At 36.5% G+C, this 14,781-nt stretch overlaps 1 protein-coding gene across 2 annotated transcripts in view; it reads right to left on the bottom strand.

Moving 5' to 3' along the window:
* The window catches only part of CNTN1 (contactin 1), a 343,680-nt gene extending 328,899 nt beyond the window's left edge, over nucleotides 1-14,781 (bottom strand). The window contains exon 1 of one of the 2 annotated variants that reach the window (XM_026502092.4): nucleotides 14,607-14,781. The gene's annotated coding sequence lies outside the window, so the exon portion shown is untranslated. The remainder of the gene's footprint in view (nucleotides 1-14,606) is intronic. The other variant, XM_044385537.3, reaches the window with a different exon arrangement.

Raw genomic sequence — 14,781 nt, 5'->3', positions numbered from 1 at the left:
AGTAGAAAAACATAACTGAAAAGTTTGAACATAGGGAAAATCAGGGAGTTGAGAAGGAAAGATTGGAATTTCCGGGGAGAAAGCATATAAAGATGAGAGCAAATTTTTCTTCTCATGTTGTGGACAATTGAGAGCCAGAAAAAAGTAGAGGTATTGGAATTAGGAAAGAGAAAAGATCATTCTCTCAGAGGTTTAGAGAACAGCAGTAGGGAAACAGACATGTTGAGTGAAGCCAAATTTAATTAATTAAGGCATTCCACTTTATACTGATATTTTTAGTAACATATGTATTAGTGTCATCTTCCAGAATATGTTCCAGAAGAGTTGTGGAGGAAAGCTGAGTTTAAAATTCAAAAACAGAAATAACTAGGTTCTGTGTAAATTATGCTAAAAAGATAGGGGCGCCTGGGTGGCACAGTGGTTGAGCGTCTGCCTTCGGCTCAGGGCGTGATCCCGGCGTTATGGGATCGAGCCCCACATCAGGCTCCTCCGCTATGAGCCTGCTTCTTCCTCTCCCACTCGCCCTGCTTGTGTTCCCTCTCTCGCTGGCTGTCTCTATCTCTGTCAAATAAATAAATAAAATCTTTAAAAAAAAAAAAGAAAAAGAAACCTAAAAAGATAAATAGTTTCTGAGTCCAGCAAGATTGTCTCCTTACCTACATATTAGCAAAAACCTAAAAGAAATTCCTTTGTTCTTCAGTATTCTTTTCAAAAATGGAAGGCAGTATGAATAAACATGATTTGTGGTAACATCTGTAGCATTGTTTCTCAGTTGGTTTTTAAGAAGTGTTTTATTGACAAGCAGTCATAGTCATATCTACCACCTTAGATCAGACAATTTTCAGTGGAAATTTTTCAGCATATTATCAGAAACCAATAATTAATGGAAAATGTGAATAGAAAATCTTAGAGATACAATTTTGATTTCTAAAGTAAAAGCATAACCATAAGTAATATGTCATTATTTCTCTCAAATATAAAATTAGGGGTGCCTGGGTGGCTCAGTTGGTTAAGTGTCTGCCTTCAACTTGGGTCATGATCCTGGGATCCTGGGATCGAGCCCCGTGACGGGATCCCTCAGTGAGGAGTCTGCTTTTCCCTTTCCCTCTGCTGTTCCCCCTGCTTGTGCTCTCTTGTGTTCTCTCTCTCTGTCTCTCTGTCAAATAAATGAATAAATCTTTTTAAAAAATCAAATATAAAACCAAATAAATGGAAGAAAAACATAAACTTCAAGTTAGACTCAAAATTCTACTACATAATATAATTTACACTGGAGAAAGTTACTCAGGAATAAAAAGCCACTGGGAGAGTTAATATTATAAAATAATGCATCAATTTTATTAATATTTATACAAGAATTAGAGCAAGTGATCTTTGCTCTGAGTTTGTAAATAAATTATTCATCGTTCCCAACCACCTTGAAAATTTGGCGAGCTGCAAAAATCTTATTTTAATATTCTTAGCAATCCAGCAATCATCCCTCCAAAGGTCACCCAGGAAACTAAAGACTCCAAAATATCGTTCCCTCTTTACATTTCTTTCTTCTTCCTCCTCCAATAAAACACTTCTCTTGGAGACCAATCAGTCACCCATGATTGATTATTTAAAAAAAAAAAAAAAAAAAGTATGGCCAAGCACAACAGAAGACCCAAAGATTATTCTGTGCCCTGAAATTGGTTAGCATTTAACATGAAAGAAAAAGAAGCCCTGATTGAGTAGTGATGCTCATGATAAGTCCTTTTTTGATAACAGACAAAAAAGATAATAAAAAAGAAAGAGGAAGGGAAGAGAAGCAGCGAGCCAAATGATAACAAGAAATAATGGCTCTGGCAACCTGGTGATCCTTAAGGTATTTAAAAGCAATCCTTTTAGGCTTAGTCTGAGCTGCTCTGTGCGTGTGAGTGAGTGTGTGTGTGTGTGTGTGTGTGTGCATGTGTGTTTATATGTATGTATTACTGGGATTTGAGCATTGGCTCTACCTAGGTTGACTGAAATTTTTACTTCTTAAATGTATCTGCGGCGCACCAGAGATGCTGCTAGAAATGCAGACTCCCAGGGATGCCTGGGTAGCTCAGTTAAGCATCTGCCTTCAGCTCGACCATGACCCCAGGGTCCTGGGCTCAAGTCATGCATGCGCTCCTTGCTCAGTGGGGGCCCTGCTTCTCCCTCTCCCTCTGCCTGCCTCTCCCCCTGCTTGTGCTTATGCGCCGTGAAATAAATAAGTAAAATCTTTAAAAAAAATTAGAACATTTCTAAAATATTTTATTTGTTTACTAAAATAAAAAAAAAGACATATATGGACTGCTGAGTATCCCTAAATGTGAGGCACTGTTCTGGGCACTGTAAATTCAAAACATAACAAAACAAAACAAAACCTGAAAAGACATGTACAATTTAGTAAAGAAAGGCAGACATAGATATAAGTATGGATAATAAAGGGCCTGTGGAAGAAGTTTGTAAGGGCACATTGGGGACATCAACAAGAAAGGTGCGTATCTAACTGGGAGAAGTCAGGCTAGGCAGAAGCCTCCTGAACGAGGGGGCATAGAGTAATCCGAAAGACGAGTGGATGCTTGCTGGATATAAATGCAGACACAAGAAAAACTACCTATCTTGTTAAAGCATCAAAGATACTTTAAAAAAAAAATAGATGTTGCTTTTACTCAGAATTCTGTCTGAGGTCATTAAGAAATGTTAACAAAAACTATGATCTGATATAAATGAAATCATTCTCCATTCCTATCCATCATCCACAGCATTTGCCTCATCCCAAACATAAGCCAGTTTAGAATAACTGAACAGATAAGCATATGTCAGCTTAACAGAAGGGCCGTGAGATAATGAAGCAGAAATAATAAATCAAGATTCAATAGTAGTATCAAATCAAAGAACATTGCAAGCAATTGTGAAGGAAAGTATTCTCTGGATGAAACAAAATCTTCTTGGGGAAACGCTTCTTTAAATTTTAGTTCTCTAATGAATCAAATTATATGCAATAACTGGGTTTGTAAAGTACATTAGAGAAGTTTTAGACATTCAAGAAGTGACCGGTATTGCCAATATACCCCAGAATGACACTGACGTCAACAAGAGCAGCATTAAAAGGACACAGAAGGTAAGGAAACAAATAAGAAATTATGTGCAATCACTAAACATCAGTTATTTGTTGTGACTTCTCAGTATATAATTTTAGCAGGGTATCAGAAAATATAAGAATGTTTATTGCAAGTATAAGCTTTTCATATGCCAAGGAGTCATTCTTCAAGCACATTTTACTCTAATAAAATCATTTAGTTCAGTAGTAATGGCAATTTTTCCTCTTTACAACTAGCTGCTTTACCACAGTAAAAATAAATAAGGAAAAAATTTGCAGTCTAGTGATATCAGACATAGGAAACATTTTATAAAAACCCGGTTTCAAATATCTCTAAAAATCTCATAACTACTAGACATCTTTCTTTAGTGATTTCGTCATGTTATAAATGACTATTTTATATCCCCGTATAACAAATATGATTGTCTCCAAACAGGAAACCATATATGTTTATGAAATGAGCATGGTAGCTGGTGTTCTTGGCCATGGCTGGGGATGGAATCTAAAGTTCTAGATGCCTGTGGATGTCTGTGACTTTTAAAAAGACAGGTGTCTCTTAGCAGAAATCTAGCTCTCAAAGATGCTGTGAAAAAAATTAAGATGAAAGTATAAGACTCAGTACCTTTAATTTTTTCCTTAATTACTCAAAGGGAGTTTTTATGACATTCCAATAAGATGAAGTCAAAAATGAAATTATTATTATAACTTATTAGAAGAGATGATTTAGCGACTATAGGACTGCCAATTTTGGAGCAAGATTTCTTATTAAGAATTGATATGCTGGGGGCGCCTGGGTGGCACAGCGGTTAAGCGTCTGCCTTCGGCTCAGGGCGTGATCCCGGCGTTATGGGGTCGAGCCCCACATCAGGCTCTTCCGCTATGAGCCTGCTTCTTCCTCTCCAACTCCCCCTGCTTGTGTTCCCTCTCTCGCTGGCTGTCTATCTCTGTCAAATAAATAAATAAAATCTTTAAAAAAAAAAAAAAAAAAGAATTGATATGCTGCTTCAAATCTAGAGTAAATTTCCTTAACATTTTTGAAATTACAAAGTCCTCTAGTAACTAGTACCTTTCTTTTAATTCATTAAATCCTCAAAAAGCATTTTAAGATATTAAATCACTGCCTTACTTGGAACCATTGCTCCCAGGCTAAAATACAAAGAATTTTCTTTAAAAGAACTTTCTTGATCTACTATTTTCTCCTCTTCAGCCATTTATTTTGCTACTATATAGCTTATACTCCTTATTCCTTTCAGGACCTACTTTGTAGATTATTCATGGGAAACAGATCCTTTGCCACATCTGAAAACTGACGTTTTTGTTTTCCTTGAAGAACAAGCAACTTTGAGAAGGTCATAAATACTTAAGTGAAAGAGAAGAGGCACCTGCCTAAGACAATCACCTAAATCAAACCTAGAAAACAATCAGACAAAATAGAGCAAACTTACGTTCATATCTATTTTCTCCACTTTAGAAAATGAAGCCACTCAGGGTTACAGAAGTTGAGTAGGTTTCCCAAGAATATATATCTACTAAGTGCCAGAACATTGATTTAAATCTACGTCTACTGAATAGCTAGTATTATACTCTTTCCTGCATGAGAAAACATAGTCACACATTATACTGAAAGTTTACAACCTAGAGGGACAATAAAAGTAGGGGAGTTTCTTAGTGCTTGAATTTTATAAAACAACTTAGGATCCAGTTTAACTGAAATGTTTTATAATTCCAATAATAATTAAAATATTTTATGTATAAAATAACAAACTTGATCTATAGCAAAAAAATCATGTTTATGATGTGATCAGCACATAATTATGCTTTATTAATATTATTTCTTAAGTTAAATTTTAATTTGGCAAGACAACATATTTCAAGTATTTGAAAGATTGACAATACTCAGCACTGGAGAGAATATGCAAAAGCAAGCATTCTTATTTTTTTTAATTTTTTAAAAGATTTTATTTATTTATTTACTTGAGAGAGAGACAGAGAGAGACAGGCATGACAGTGGTGGAAGGGCAGAGGGAAAAGGAGAAGCAAACTCCCCGCTGAGCAGGGAGCCCACCATGGGCCTCATCCTAGGACCTGGAGATCATGACTGGAGAGGAAGTCAGATGCTTGACCAACTGAGCCACCCAGGTGCCCCCAAAAGTATTCTTATTCATGTTACTAGGATTATAGATCATTACAATCTCTTGGAAGGACCATTTGGAAACAATGATAAATGTAAAAGATGTTCCTCTTGCCAGCAATTTCACTCTAGAAATGTATTTTAGAGAAATATTTCCAGGAATGTGCAAAAGTACATGTAGAACAATGCTGTGCACTCCTTTTTTTTCTTTAAGATTTTATTTATTTATTTGTCAGAGAGAGAGAGACAGTGAGAGAGAGCATAAGCAGGCAGAGCCCCAGGCAGAGGGAAAAGCAAGTTCCCTGCTGAGCAAGGAGCCAGATGAAGGACTCGATCCCAGGACCTGGGAATCATGATCTGAGCTGAAGGCGGATGCTTAACTGGCTGAGCCACCCAGGCATCCCAATGTTGTGCATTCTTAAAAAAAAAATTGGAAATAACCCAAAGATCCAATGATGGGACATAAATTAGGTTCCATTGCAAAGGGATACTTGGCAAATGCTAAAAAGAATATGTGAGCGCTATAATTTGTGGAAATAAAAGTTGGCCAAGATTGAAAAAAAGTAACAGAACATTACATATAGTATGCATCATACTGTATTTTGATAATAATAATAATAAATTTAAAACTATAGCCTGTGAAATTGATTATTTCATTTAAAATTTGCCACACAAAAAAAATTCTAGGACCAAATGGCTTTACCAGTGGATTCTATAAAATATTTAAGAAAGAAATTAACATAATCACCTAGACTCTTACCAAAATAAAAAGAGGCAATCTATTCCAACTCATTTCATGAGTTCAACCAACATAAACTTAACACCAAAAATGTGACCAAATAAAATTACAAAAATTGAAAAGAATAGTTTAAAAAATCCTAAAGAAGACATTATCAACCCCAACCCAGAAATATACATAGTGGGTAATAAGCAGATCATGAGCAAGTTAAATTTATTGCAGAAATCCTGGTTTAACATCTGAAAATCAATCAATATTATCCATTGCAATAATCTAGCCTAAGAGAAAGATCATATGGTCATCTAAATAAAATACCTAGGAATAAATATAATAAAAGATGTGCAAGATTTTCATACTGAAAACTTTAAACATCATTTAAAGAACTTTAAAAGATCTAGAAAAAGTGATATATATTTAGGCTATGATCATAAATTAAAAGAGTCAATTTTTTTAACATGTCAATTATATTCAAATTGACTTCTAGATTAAATGCCATCCTAATCAAATTCCAACAAGGATTTTGTAGAAATTAACAAGCAGAATTTCAAGTGTATATAGCAAGGCAAAGAATCATTAACAGTCAAGACAAACTTAAGGAATAACCAAACTGGAGGACCAACTCTAGCAAATATTAAAACATATTTTAAATCCACAGTAATTAAGATTGTGTCTATGGGCGTAATAATAGACAAATAATCCAGTGGAATAGAATAGAAAGTCCAGGAACAAATCTGCCCATACATGGAACACTTGATTTAAGACAGAGGTAGTGGTGCCAAACAGTGGGGAAAAGATAGCCTTTTCAATAAATGTCTCCAGATGAATTTTATATCCATAAAAGTAAGAAAGCAAAACTCAAACCACACACAAAAATCAATTCCAGATGAAATGTACAACAGTAGAGTATCTTGAACACAATACAAAAAAATATCTCCATAACTTGTAGTAAGGAAAGATTTACTAAACAAGACAAAAAAATACTAACTCTAGACTACATTAAAGCCGAGAACATCTGTTGATAAAAGATAACATTAGAAGAATGGCAAAGCAAATCATAGAGTGGGAGAAGATACTGGCAAATATTTCCTAAGGGCTCAAACTCAGAATATATAAGGAACTTCTTATGAATCAATAAGGAAAAGACATAGCTCAATAGCAAAATGGACAAAGCTTCTGAATGACACTTCAAAACAGCATATTCAAATGGCCAAAACATATATAAAAGGTGTTCAACTTCTTATTAATCAAAAAAATGCAAATTAAAACCATACTTAGATATCCATCTTCACTAGGTAGTTTAAGTTAAAAACACTATTAATACCAAGAGTTGGCAAAGCTAAGCAGCAACTTGAAAACTCATACACTACAAGCTGGGCTGGAAATTGGCTCAACCACTTGGAAAAAGCAAACAACTCCTACTAAGCATTGGCTTATGACTCAGCAGTTTTAATCTCAGCTCAATCTTAGCAAAAATGCATACATGTACATGTACTACAAAAGACACATACAATAACAAATGTTCATAGGAGAACTATTGGTAATAACACAAAACTGGAAACTACCCAGATGTCCAACAATTAGAACAGATATATACATTTTGGATTATTCATATGATGGAATTCTATAGAGGAATAAAAATGAACTACTATTATGTGCAGGAACATAGATATTTTTTACCCAAAGGTTGAGCAAAATAAATCACCTGCAAAAAGAAAATGCATAATAAATGATTCCATTTACATTAATTTCAAAAACAGGGCAAAACTATCCAATGGTCTTGAAGTCAGAATAGTGGCTACCTTTGGGAAAGAGCAAGATAGTCGTGATTGGGAGGGGCTGGAAGAGGAGTTCTTGGGTGCAGACAAGTTCTTTCTCCTGAACTGAATGTTGATTTCATGGGTATAAGTACTTTGTTAAAGATCACTGAACTGACCCTTTTCTGAGCACTTTTCTGTTTTGTTATTTTTGTAATTAAAAAGGTAAAAAAATAAAAGCAGTACAATGTTTTATTGAAAGCAGATGCCTTAATTTCAGTATCATTCAACTTGTACAGAAACCAAAATTCAAAAATAAATTTTTTTGGAGAAATTGGGCAATGTTCTAGTACCAAAAAAGTTGTTATGATCTCTAAAATAATATATGCAAACAAACAAAAAATACAGTCAATCAATCAGTAGGTATTTTAAAAGATTTTCAATTAAGGGGCACCTGGGTGGTTCAGCTGGTTAAGTGTCTGCCTTTTCCTTATCTGTAAATGTGGATAATCGTGACTTCTATCTAACTTTTAGAACTGTTGCAAAGAATCAAACACAGTTATGCATGTAACCATGTTTTATAAACTCCTGGAGATCACACCAATGGAAGACCTCTTATTAAATGAAGAAAAGGGGCATTAATTTTGTCACTATTAATTCCAATACAGCTAAATGTATATATGTACATTATCATGTAACTATACATTTCTTATTCTTTCTAAAATGTAGAATTATTTAAAAGGGAGTTGCCTAATGGTCTAGTATTTGGGAATTATTCAATGTCTTAGGTATAAATTTTCATTAAAAATTGCTTATTAAAGGACTCTCTTCTATACATCTCATATAAATCAACAGAACCAGGAAGTTAATTCTTTAAAAAAATGTGAAAATTGACATAGCTTCTAGTTTTTATTTGTTTCCAAGGTAGAGATATAAATCCTTTATTCCTTGAAATCTGAAAAACAAGTTTTATTTTAACCTTCCTTTATTCATTTCTTCCAAAAATATTTATTAAGTATCAACTATATGTCAGAGCTTTCACTGGACATAAGTGGAAAAATGTCTCTATCCTGAAGGGCTTACAGTGGGGGTAATAGACAAGTAAACAATCAATTACAATTTAGTATAGTAAGTGCTATGTGTGGTTAGGGTTTCTATGTATTGTTATGGAAGCACTCCATACTCAGCCTTCAAGTTCAGGGAAGTCCTCCTAGAGATGTGGCAGCTCACTTGAGCCTTGAAGACATCAGGCAAACTCAGTTATACTGCAGAAAGGAGAAAGGTCATCTATGGCAGAGAAGAGAGTATGGAGCGGGAGTGACGTTTAGGGAAAACGGAGAGAAAACACGATGCATTAGGAGAAATGTGAACAATTCTGTGTGATTGGCATTGTGAGAGACTGGAAATGGAAGAGACTAAAAAATAAAAAAATGAATTCAGAGAATCAATCATGGACCATTTAATACAGAACTTTAGGTAAAATGCAAAGGACTCTAGGCATCTTATTTTTAGTAGAGGAGACACTAGATGAGATTGGTTTTAGAGAGAGAACTTTGATTATGGTATGGAGAATGTGCTTGAGAAGACCCTAAGAGAGGGAGACTGATGTAAGGACTCCCAACTCTGAATCTCCTCCTTTCCTACAAGGGAAACAAAGACTCAAAGAGATTAGGTAACTTGCCAAACATCACACAGTTTATAACTGGCTGAGCTGGGTTTCCTGCAAAGCTCTGCGTAACTCTAACATGTGTGTTCTTTAAGGACCAAGGAAACTGCCTCTCATAAAAGAAATGAATGTGGCTAACCCTCAGTATTAGAGACTAGTAACAAACAAAATCGTGGAGGAAAAGCAATGACAGTCAGGTCCACATCATCAAAATCAAGCACAGGGGTGAACAATTATCCGGTGAATTAAGGACCATCTGGAAAATCCCAGCAAAAGCAGATTTAGTGCCTGAGTCATTCAGATAATTGTGCAAACAATGTGCCTTGCTCTGGCTGAGTAACCTGGTCATTAATATCTTCCATAGTATGTTTTGCCCCGTGGCACTTTTGAAATGGACAATAGTAGCTCAGAAAGAATTAAGATACTATTCACTTCATGGGAAAGCCACATAAATAATAATGGGATCTTAATAGACTGAGAGGGTATTTTATATGTCCCCAGGAGCCATTTCACATGGTGATATATACACGATATACACAAGCCAAATCCCACTTCAAAGAATGAAAGTTTAGCAATAGCACCCTCAAATGTGTGTTTTTATATTCAATTCTTTGTCTGGTAGAAGAAAGTTTTCTGAGCACTAAAGCAATGGAAAATACTACTACAAATAGACTTATAGGTTAAACTACAGTAAGTTACAAATTTCTGTATGTCCAAAAACATGTAAGATAAAAGACAAAAAAAAAGGTGAAGAAAATTTTCATTGTATACAATGGATTTTTCTATTAAATGAGTTAAAAAACTAGAACTCAATAGTCAAATGAAATCCACAAATTAAGAAATACAAAGAGCAAATAAACATGAAAACATCTTTCAAAATCATCAAAAAATCATAGAAACACAATTCAAAAGAATAAGTAGATACACAATTTCTACTACCAAAATAGTCAATTTTTTAAACCACAATACCAAATATTAATGAGACTTTTGCCCATTGGTTTATACTGAGTATTAATTTGTGCATAAACTTTTTGCTAGAGCAATTTGGCAACAAGCATTAGGAGTCTGAAAATATTTAAATGTATGATCAGTAACATCTATGAAGTTATTATAAGGAAATAGTCAGAAATGCAAAGATTAATGTATAATCATGTTCATTTCCATAAATGTGAAGAACAGGAAACAATCTAAAGACTCTATCTAAATAAGAGAATAGGTGGTAGCCATAAAAATATACATGGTTAGTAAGAATATTAAATGAAATAAACTAATGCTTATGATATGATGTTAAGTGGGGAAAAAAGCAAAATATAAAAATGAATATTTGCTCTAATTCCAAATTTGTACATTTAAAATACCTATGTATATTCATAGAAATAAAATTGGAAGGTTGAGAGTGGATCTCTCTGTTGGTAGAATTTTCTTTCACTTTCAATTTTTCTTGGAAGATCCTGTACCTCCTTATAATTATAAAAATGTTATTTAAATGTAACATTAAGTGAGTATACTTTTGAATGCCATTTTATACAATAGGTCATTCATACAATCATAATGAAATAATGACCCATCTTCCTCCTGCTACTATTCCAAAGTCATACAGCTAGTGAGTTCTATTCTCAGGATTTGAACCCCAGTGTTCTTGCTCCAAAGTTAGCACTGTGGATATGAAGATATGAAGTAAATCACAGTGAACGTTGCAAAGAAGTGTATAACCAATAATGAAAATTAAAAATATGTCAGTAATATGTGGCATCTTAGATTAAAGCAGAAAGACATACATTGGGAGATGTGATAAATTGTCTACTGTATTAATCCTAGGCATGCAATGATATATACACTGGTATTGGGGAAAACATATGATACAAATTAGAGATCAGAATAAAAAATGGATAAATTAATTACTGAATAGATGATGGGCACTTGGAGATAGAGGAGGGAAGTCTGAAAAAAAAATCACAAACCAGAAGCCTGGAAAACTGTGGTATCCTTTGCTAAAAGACAGTTTAAGGGTGATGACTATTGATGGGGGAAAAAAATGGTTTTCACTGTCTACTACTAATAGCTATTATTTTTAAGTAATGACTACAGCCAAGCCCTATTTTAAATATGTTACATGGATATTTTATTTAATACTAAAAAAAAAAAAACAAACACACAAAACTCTGAGGTAAGTGCCATTATAATCCCCAGTTGACTTACTGACATTTACTTATCCGCATAATGACATATAGATATTAACACAAGTAGTCTTCCTTCCTAAGCCTGTGCTCTTAGCCGCTAGGTTAGTAATTTGGAATGGCTAATAGAGAAGAGATTAGGAAAGAAATGCAGAAAGAGAATTTTGTTTCTAATAAAATAAATTGCATCACTTTGGGGAATTCACTTGAAAACCTGAAGCAGGAAGAGGAGATAAGAGGGAGACAAAGAAGAGAAGTTTAGAAAAAGAGAAAAATTATAACATCAGATCATTGCAGTATCAAAAAGTAAAATCTCAAGGAGATGCAAATATGGAAAAAGACAGTTCAAAGGGAAAGAAAAATGAATAATAATACACCAATTAAAAAAAAAAAACAAACATTGGACTTAAAGAAGAACTTAATGATGATTTAGAATGGGTTCTTTGTTAGGATGTAAACCATGGCCAATTTCTATATAGAAACAGATGGTGATAGGAAACGGATAGATGTTGTTTTCTTTTTTAATAAAGATATAACATGGCATGTTTTGTAAAGAAAAATATAAACGGTTTATCTTTCTACTTGGACTCTAGTTGGTCTCAAGGGGCACAGATAAGAGAGAATATACAGAATAACCTGTACATAGCCATAACCCCTATTGGAAAATTGAATCATTCTGTAGAAGGATACAGAAACACCTCATGTCTTCCATTATTCCTCATGGGGAAGATAACAAAGCCAAAGGGAGTTTCCAAAAGTAGTTCCCAACACATAGCCTTCTATTAATAAATATATTACCCCTCGACCGTTCTCCAAATCATTCCTTATAATGATACTTCCTCAATAAGGATCTTCAAGCCTACTTTGAACTGTGTTCAGTGTGATGAAATACACAAAAATATAGGTCATGGTCTTTTTCTGCAAAGTGTTCCCTTGCCTAATTAGAAGACAAATCGGTCATACATATATAAGGATTAAGCAAATAAATAAATAAATAAGACTGAGTGTTTGAATAACTGAATAACCTTGGCCTGTACTGTTACTGGTATAACATTGACCAAATTTTGTTATCAATACCGAAAATCACAGGAAGCTGAAGTATTCTATTTGAGGGGAGATGGCTATGCAATATAATTCATAGTAGGTTGTTGAAATATTAGGGTTGAAACAGTGGAATTTTAGAAGGTTTTAGGCAAATTTCTTGTATCCTCTAAATCTCAGTTTTTTTCATCTAAGAAAATGAAAAAGTTACCATCTGGATTAAGTAACTTCAGGCAATGGGAAAAATAAATGCAGATAATCTATAAAAGAAAGTCCATGTGATGCAAATAGATATGATATGAAAAAGCAGCACACATTTAATGTCGGATCCACAAGTAAAATCTGTACAAAGAAATAGATTAAAACTACCTTCAAAGGTGCTAAAGGTCCCTTAGTTTTACATCTTGTAAGGTGGGTGGATCTTTTCCCCCAGATCTCCAAATGCTGCTAGCTGTAAGTTACCACCCAAAAAAATTTACAACCCACCAACGAAGGTAGGGCATACACAAACCATTATGCTCTGATGAGTTTAATGAAATCCCCAATATGCTATGTATTTATTTGATATGTGTGTTACATTTCAGGCTGGTAAGGTTCATATGTACACCGTAAAGCTGAAAAATTCAGGGAAATGGATGAAGATCAAACAGCACTCTGAGAATGTATTCAAAACAATATCTGGAAATACTCATATTCATGTGCGTTACAGAGACATTATTCCATGCAGGGTTTCCTCAGTCTGAACACATCTTCTCTGGCTTTTCCCCCAATGGAGAATTTGATTCCCTTTTGCCCCTCCCACTCAGTGCTTCCAGATTGCTTCAGAAGGCCCAGGCAGCCTGCTCAGCAGCAGGCAAACAGGGCTGGGTGTGCAGGAGCTATATATAGCTCCACCTTGGAGATGTGCACACCAAGCACACATACAAATGCCCATGCTGGATGTGGCATGAATAAATGAGGAAAGGTTGCAGCCTTCCTCTTTCCTTTTTCCCCATCACCCCAATTTTTCAATAATTTTCAAAGCAGGGTGTCATCGGTTCCCTAGAGTGATGCAGCCTCTCATTTCTCTGCAATTCTTCTGCCTACTGCTCCAGCAATCTGACTCCGGCAGGAACCGGCATTGGGCCAACACCTACTACCCAGATGCGGTCACCCAGGGAGGCTGCCTTGCAGCCACGGGGAGCCCATCCGGGCACAATTACTTGACTCTCTGGGAATCCCCGAGGATAAACCCATTTTTTAGAAACTAGGCGAAAAGGTGGTTCCCCATAGACAACACCAGGCTAGGAGAGAAGAGGCGAAGCCTTCCCTGCCTCTCCCCTCCTCGGTCTGCAGCAGATAGGGGCGAAGGGCCCAGGTCTTCTCAGTGGAGACATAATTAATCGGTCAATGCCCTCAGAGTTGCGGGATTTCTTCCCCACCCCCCACTCCTGAAGGGAGCCCGTTCTTAACAGAGGAGCAGGGAACAAACAAGTGCCTTCCTCCCCTCGGCCCAGTCATTCCCAGTTTTTGCAGGGATGCGCTTGCTAGTCTAGACGCAAGGTAGAAGGGTAAATTAGTAGGTGCGGACAGGCGTGGGGAGGAGCACAAGCTCTTCTCGGTTTAGGAAGACCTGCGGGTTCCTGGCTGCTGACATGTCTGCTCCCCCATACCCTCCCCTGCGGGTCGACATGGCATTCCTTGGGCGCGTCACGGGCCGCGGCGGCCGAAGCCTCTGAGAGGAAAGTTGACGAGACACAGATGGAGGCTCGGCCCCCTCTCCTAGGGCACTGCCGCCCTGCCCCGCCCGTCACCGGGGCTCCCGCACCCCTCCTTCCCAGCACCCAGAAGACCTCCATCCCAGCCCTCCCAGCCGCACTTCACGACGAGAGCCGCGGCGACCACATCAGATTTGGGGGTGACGAGGGCGGGGCGGGGCTGGGGGAAGGGGAAGGGAGGCAACAGTAGCATGAAAATACGCATGCTTTTTTCTATCTGCAAAGAAGGAAAAGTCCTGCTTCCTACCTGTTCTCTGCTCCTGCTCCCCGCGGCGCGGCACAGCTGGACCATAACCTACAGGTTTCCCACTTCCGCTGCAAACACCTGGGAGCGCATCTCCGCACCCGGCGCCCCTCCTAGCCTCGGCGGAGCCCTGCCTCGCTACTTGACAGCAGAAGCCGGGCCTTTTAGAGCGGTCATT

Source organism: Ursus arctos, unplaced genomic scaffold (assembly GCF_023065955.2).
Source record: "Ursus arctos isolate Adak ecotype North America unplaced genomic scaffold, UrsArc2.0 scaffold_26, whole genome shotgun sequence".
In the NCBI taxonomy this organism is placed as follows: Eukaryota; Metazoa; Chordata; class Mammalia; order Carnivora; family Ursidae; genus Ursus; species Ursus arctos.
Note: the sequence above shows the minus strand (reverse complement) of the source record. Positions and strands in the feature narration are given on the sequence as shown.